Raw genomic sequence first — 8,030 nt, forward strand, 5'->3', positions numbered from 1 at the left:
GCTATAACAAATGATCTTTCAGGAATCTATAAATTTCCTAGAGAAGACAAAAAATCCTCAAAAACTCAACATGTTCTCACATATGAAGTTTTAAAGAACTTAAATATCAAAGAAATTGTTGAACAAGCTCTAAAACATGCTATAGAAAATACTGAAAAATTAGGCATGAAAATAAAAAGTGATGCAGATTGGAAATTTGTTGATATCCCTTTGCGAATGTTAGAAGATGATTGCCATTCCGATGACGGTGTAGATCGTGAAATTGATAACGACTGTACTATAAATGCTACCAATACAAATGTCGAGAACGAGGTTGACAATATTAATAACTCAATTTTATTTGATAATTTTGATGATTTCAAATTAAAGAATCTAGAATTGAAAGACTTTTCAAAACAATTATCACAGAAATCAATAACGGAAAATTCGCCCTTTATAAAAGTTGAAGTAGATGACAAAACAATGATTGTTAAAAAATCTTCTTATTGTTGATTTCTTGACGAATGTAAAGGTAAAGTTAGTACAGATCGATTACGAAGATTTTTCACCATTAAAACACCAAATAAAAGAACGAAAAACTGTACAAAGATGCAATCTAAAAAGAAACAAAAGTTGACTAAGAACAGTGGAAGAAAGCTCATCTGTTCTTGTGACAAGTATAGTTTATATACGATATGTCAAATTTGACGAATTTAATTCCGAACAACTCATCCTTCCAAGGGTCGGGTCTATATGAAACAAAAAGAAATCATCCAAATGTTCCAGAAGACAAACAGAGAAAGAATATTGCAGAAAAACGAATGAAAAAATTAAGGAAGGATCTGAATATTGCACAACGTAATGAAAAAACATTACAACTACCAATACCTATGGAGTGGGAGCAAATAACAGAAGACCCAAAAGACCTTATGGGGCGACTTCCGCAATGGGCCACTTTGGTTCCATGGCTCGGGCGCCGCCGTTTTGTTCAGAAAAATTAAAAAAAAATTTTTTACACTCAGATTTTCATTTATTATATTTACGTTTATTATATTCCTGCAAAAAAATCACCAAAAATTGGCTTTTCTCTGAGGCTCTAGAGTGTTGTTACCCGTTAAAGAGCGCAAGAATAATAGTATTAATAATCGTAACTACAATGACCCAAAGTAAATTAGATTTACGTAAAATATATCGATTTATCGCGGCTGACGAAAACTCATTGTTAGTGAAGCTCGAAACGTTCCGCAAATTATTATATAGACCTCAAATATTATATTGTTTAAATTTACGTCTCTGTTTATTGTGAAAAACCTTCTACCTTCAACATATGTATTATAAGTATATGTATATGATATTATCTTGTACGATTATTCGAAAGAAATTATATTCCTGCAAAAAAAATCACCGAAAATTTGCTTTTCTTTGATGTTGTTACCCCTTAAAGAGCGCAAGAATAATAATATTAATAATCGTAACTACAATGACCCAAAGTAAATTAGATTTACGTAAAATATATCGATTTATCGCGGCTGACGAAGACTCATTGTTAGTGAAGCTCGAAACGTTCCGCAAATTATTATACAGACCTCAAATATTATATTGTTTAAATTTACGTCTCTGTTTATTGTGAAAAACCTTCTACCTTCAACATATGTATTATAAGTATATGTATATGATATTATTGTAAGAGTATTTGCCGGGAGAGCGCGCCTGCTCCCGGGGAATACTCCAGACAAAACGCGCGAAAAGCGAACACGTGAACGCCGCGAAACGTTCAAGGCCCGTCTACATAGGACGCAATACGCAAAACGCGGACGCAGACGCGCATGCAGGATGACGTTTCACGCAACGTACACGCATTCGCAAATCAGTCATACGCGACTAGTTGAACCAACTTTATCTTTTGGTTCACACTTCACGTGTAAAGCGCGAATAAGCTCGAACCGGAGCTGAGCCGTGCCCGCGAAAAAGCGGGACTCGCCTTTGTGAAGGGACACGCGCCGGTCCTGCGAGTCAGTACGCGACGCAATAAAATTCGGTATCAGAGTTCGTGCGTATAATCGAGTACAGTGATAGTGATAATTGTTATCCTTATTGGCAAATATACAGTCGAGTTATATTTAACGGTGTGTTAAAATCAGTGCTTGCCCACCCGATCCGCTCATTGTCCCCGTCCTGGCAAAAACCATATACCAGACTACTTTCATTATCTTGTACGATTATTCGAAAGAAATTATATTCCTGCAAAAAAATCACCGAAAATTTGCTTTTCTTTGATGTTGTTACCCCTTAAAGAGCGCAAGAATAATAATATTAATAATCGTAACTACAATGACCCAAAGTAAATCACGAGACACGGTAGTGTCTCGCGCCAAGTATAAGCGACTAAGTATAAGCGACAAGCCTAACCACGCGCGCGACACCGACCGTTAGATTTACGTAAAATATATCGATTTATCGCGGTTGACGAAGACTAATTGTTAGTGAAGCTCGAATCGTTCCGCAAATTATTATATAGACCTCAAATATTATATTGTTTAAATTTACGTCTCTGTTTATTGTGAAAAACCTTCTACCTTCAACATATGTATTATAAGTATACACTGAGAAAAATTTCCATCGGACAAACCAATTAAATAGCGTTCCCGATGGTTAATTTTTCCGATTACGTGTTCCGATTTAATTATGGATACATCCGATGAAATTTATCCGATGAAATGTAGTTACCGATGAAAAATTTGATCGGTTTTTCAATCAAATTTCATCGGATATATCTATAATTTAATCGGAAAACGTAATCGGGAAAATTAACCATCGGACATACTATTTAATTGGTTTATCCGATGAAAATTTTTCTCAGTGTGTGTTTCCGCGGAGCACGATAATCGGCGTAGCACGCTTTCGGTGCGTGATACCGTGCTCTTGTCGACGCGTCGTAACGCTCGCGTACGATCGGTGGCAGGTGCCTTACATTATTATGTAATTGGATTATTCGATTATATTTAATCGGTCATTTTTCTCAGTGTATGTATATGATATTATCTTGTACGATTATTCGAAAGAAATAAATACATAAAACTCAACATTATTACGAAGTTACTTTCACGTAACATAAGTATATAATACGTTAATTTCTCCGCGACAAGTATGGTTGATCGCACGACAGAAGAGTTTACAATAGAATACCTGATGTACGAACCAATGAAGATCTATACGCCGTTCTGTACACACAGTCGTCGGTGTCGGATATCACGGACTTCTGCGGAATCAATCCTCCTTTGGTTTTTGGCTGCTTCCTGTCTCTCTCCTGCGACTTTGCTCCGCAAAAGAAAGACAAAGAAATTGCCGGCTGCATCCCGAAATCAGATTACATATAAGTGCGAATATATTGTCAACTTGAAGATTTTAATCATTAGAGAGTCGTTTCGACAAACTCTGACTGTGTTTCGACGTTCACTGCCAAGTACTGAAAATTTGTAGGACACATATGTGACGTACACTATGGATTTTCGCAGTACTGGCAGTGAATATCGAAGCACAGTTTCAAAGTTTATCGAAACGACTCTCTAGCGATTAAAATCTCCGAGTTAACAATATACGCTTATATGCAATTTGATTTCGGCACTAAATTACTTCCGCGACGATTAATTTGAACATCGCGAATCACCGATTTCTTTAGGAGGATCGAATTGCGACACTGAACGCTCGGCTACTCGCGACCGTATAACGTCGGGATCGCGAAGTCCTCGGGGTTTATATCTGCGGTGTTGAAACATTCTCGAACCTTCCCCCGCTTTACCCGCAACAACGAGAGTACCTAAGGAAATTAGCTGGCGGTCAAACGCTCTGTTATTTTGATCTATTGTCTCGCGTGTCGATCTGCTCTTGCTTCGTCTCGAGTGTTTACGTGACGCGCATTCTCAGTCCCGGGACAGAGGAATGTATATTCGGTCGACCCTGAAAAACCGAGATTGTGCGAGGTACGGTTTTACATTGTAATGCGGGGTCTATAATATATAATGCGAGTCGCAGAGTCGGTATTCATAGTCTATTCTTATTTCAAAATCATCTTAAGTGAATACCGGCCGTAGTCGTAAGAATAGTCGACTATGAGAGCTTTCCAGCAAGCGACACAAGTCGACACAAGTGTCGTTCTGTCTTTATTATTCATTGAATGCGAAGAAAGACAGAACGACATTTGTGTCGACTTGTGTCGCTTGCTGGAAAGCTCCCTATGATTGGGGGGAGGGGGCAGGGGTTTACAGATTCTTTCTCTCAAAAAATTATTACAGGTGAATCATGACGCTTCCAATACAAATTACGAAGAGGTAGTGTAACTTACGGTGCTCCGTATTTCCCTGAGCCAGGTCCTCGAGTATGAACTGCTCCGGAATTTGAACACACGTGGCCGAAATAAAGTAAGGTTCAAAAGGCGTTAAATACACAATTTAACTGTAGGCACTTAATAGCACCTCGCGATAAGTAGGTATACTCGAACACTTGAGTAACCACGATCTCGATAATTCCGACTGAGACTCTCACGCTGCGATTACAACTTGTTCGCACCGCTTCCCGAAAGAGAGTGCCTTCGCTTTTCAATCCGACGCGGCGCGCGTGCCGTTAGGAAATTCGGTAATCACGCGTCTGGCGCGTGTTAACGCGCCTTGGGCAGCGAACGTTTCGCGCCTTTCCGTGAGCTTTACAGGGCCGTCCTGTATCAGGGCCGGCTCATCGTCTCGCGCCTTACAGTAGAGTGCTGAATAGGGTAAATCAAGAGTAAAAAAAAAAGCGTAATAGCATTGGATCCGGGGATCTTTTCCGCGCGGCTCCGCGAATTATGCAATCTGGAACATTACAAAATCTTAAACTTCCTTCCTATCGTTATCCCTTTCGATACCCAACTGGCTAGTCGCGAGCAATTATAAATACAGTTTTGAGATGGGGGCTTAAGATCGACAAAGGGTTGTGATATCGTAAATAACAATAATCGAGCACCCTTCCTTCGATATTACCGTGACCGATGGCACGGCCATCGTCGAGTCCATCATCGGACGCTTTTCAATCGCGAGAGGATCTCTCCCCTATTGTTTCGTGCAGGCATTCACGGGCCTTCTCCGGTCCTTCATGGTTCCCATAGAGTCGTGACGCTCCTGTGGGAAACCCGCTCCCCGCCAGGTCGCCGGCAATTCCTGTGGGAAATATTCGAGTCCCCGGCGCAATGGGATCCACGCCGGGGCTTTCATGGTGTGTAAATTGGTTTACATGGTTGCTCGCTCATTCTCCTCGCCATTCCCGTCCCATAAAAATCCGATGACTCGAGTTTATCCGTTCATGTTATGCGCGACGACACGTGCACCGAGCTCCGTGTGTCGTCCGTAAATTTCGCCGAATTAATTCAACGACTCGGCGCCTCTCTGATTCACGAAGCTCGCCGTCAGTTTATGGTAGCGAGTTCCGTTTGGGACGTCGAGTGTGCGACACGTCTTCTGACCTAGAAGAATAATTTTTCATCCTGCGGGGTTGCATCATCCCGCGCGAGACCCGATATTCGGGGCCTTCGCTTTGTACATAATCACCTGATAATCGTTTAATTCTATTACGTCATCGCTTAATTCTATAACGTTTATTGAATACGCACAAGTCAAAAGGTTCGACATGGCCGTATCAGTCCGCACCTGGCGGCTGGGTGCCAACTAACCGGAGGAAGAAGAAGAAGAAGTCAGTTTATGGTACGGAGGGGAATGCGCATCTTGTGGAGAAATAAGCGCACCCTCTTCTTCCAAATTCTTATCTTATTCTTTATTTAATTTCTATTCATATGTACCGAGTGAATGTATTACCGCTATTCCCATTTGCTCGAATCTGATGTACACGAAAATGTTTATATTGTCATCATCTAAACACATCCATTGTATGAACTATTTGGGGTGCCACCCATCTCTGTCATTACAAGATTGAAAAAGCTGCAGTGGACAGGAAATGCCCAAAGAATATTAACAGAATGGATATTAATAGAAGCCATGAACGGTCGAATGGAAGGCAGAAGATCTGTCGGCAGATCTCGCAAACGATAGATTGACGGATAGTCAAAGCCTACTATGCACATAAAGATGGAGGACTTTGTCGAGGGAAAGGAATACTCGAAGGCAAAGAACGAGAAGAAACCCCGAGTCCCATTGTAGCGCTGTTGGATAGATTCAATAGATAGATCGTTTGCTCTCTCTTTCTTTGTTTTTCTTTCGATTAAACAGATACGTCGACGGTTACCTCGTACTTTGGAAATCGTATCTCGTGCGGTAATAAGAACTTTCTTCTCGCTAGTACCATAATTTTCTTCATTACAACCAAATGTTTTGCCACACAACTCTAACACCTTCCGCAAACTTTTTATTTTCTCTCTAAACTTTTCGCTTTTTTCCCCGACATCTATCCTGCATTTTCGGAAATTCGATTACTGCCGATAATAAGCAAACTGGTCGACACGTGGCTGCGGTCCATCAACAATATTACATTATCATACTCGTTGCAGTGTTCTCTCTCTCTCTCTCTCTCTCTTTACGACGATGCCCACCCCTCGAAAGAAGTAACCCTTTCTCCCTTGGGTCTGTTTCACGGCTCGTGAGATTCACAAAATACATAATGGTGTGGTGAGCGAATCTTCATCTCGTTATTCGTTTTCATTCAACACACGTAACACACGCCTATATTATTCACTTCTCCGCATAAGTTGCTAAGAAAATATTAATTAAAGAAAGGAAAATTACGCGCAGACAGTTGATAGTGCCGCTTCTAAAGGCCCTGTGTCCACGATGCTAGAACTTGGTCCAAGTTCGCCCTTGGAAAAATTTACATTTACCACGTGGACACGGGCCTTAAGAGTACCGCAAAGATAAAAATGAATCTAGAATGCGAGATACAACTCGACAACGAAATTCTTAAATCGAAATAAACGGGCCCTCCCTCGTTTCGGGTCAATTTCGTTGGAGAGCCCCGAACAAAGTCCAAGATCTCGCGTCTCGTGCGCCATGATTACTTTTCCGAAGCTGCCGAAACCACGTCCGCCCATCGTGCCCGCCGAAAACTCCACCTCCCAGAGTTCATTTAACAGTTCACGGGATTCTGCAGCGATCACGCGTGGCCTCCTCGCGAGGCTCCCCCGGGGCCGGCGCGCACGGCAGCATGCGGCCCCGTGTGTACACGCTGCGTGTATCCGCGGTCGCTTCATCATGGGAACAACACGCACACATGACGGATGGACGTGGCGTCGAGGGGTAGAAGAGGGCGCAGGAGGAAGTGCGCGGTGCGCAGCACAATGCGCTACGGCAGCTAGAAAATTCGCGATCCCGAGTGCATGCGTGCGCGGCACGTGTCGCGCCGGATTAACGAGGGCGCTCCTTCCTCTCCGCCTCGTCTCCTTGTCTTCTCTTCTCTGAGCGAAATTTGTTGCGAAAGTGTCGGTACGTCGACGAGGGAGGATCAGCCGACGATTCTCCGTCGTCACGCCCCGTCGTTGCCCGCCGTGTAAATATTCGTTTAGGGGATTCCCGTTTGGACCGCGCCCGCTGCAAATCGTTGTCGGAAACCTCTTTACGGGAACCTCTTCCCGCGCGAGAGCCACTTTGTTATTTGAAAACCGTTCGGACATTTGTGCTCGTTGCGCCTCGTTTTAGTAATATTGTACATACAATAGGTGCAATCAATTTTCGTCGGGTAATTTAATAAACATACGTAAGAATAGTTTCTCATTTTTGGGATACGTTCAAGTTATCGATGAAGATTTTGCTGGATCTATTTTCGTCCGACAGTGGCTAAAACCATTTTACGAGAAAGATATATTGAAATGAATTATGGAAATTGATGAATATTAACGTCGATAAGAATAATTCCGTTATTGGAGCGGAATCTCTGTCCGTTATTTCAATGTAACTCTTACGATTTCCATCCATTGTGAAATTCTAAGTTAATTTCTCTTCGAGAAAAAGTATTAGGCCCAGTATCACATTCGGTAAGCTATTTACAAGGTTATATATATGTATATACACTCACCCGCA

This window comes from Vollenhovia emeryi, unplaced genomic scaffold, assembly GCF_000949405.1.
Source record: "Vollenhovia emeryi isolate VEMERY1.0 unplaced genomic scaffold, V.emery_V1.0 DF939216.1, whole genome shotgun sequence".
Taxonomy (NCBI): domain Eukaryota; kingdom Metazoa; phylum Arthropoda; class Insecta; order Hymenoptera; family Formicidae; genus Vollenhovia; species Vollenhovia emeryi.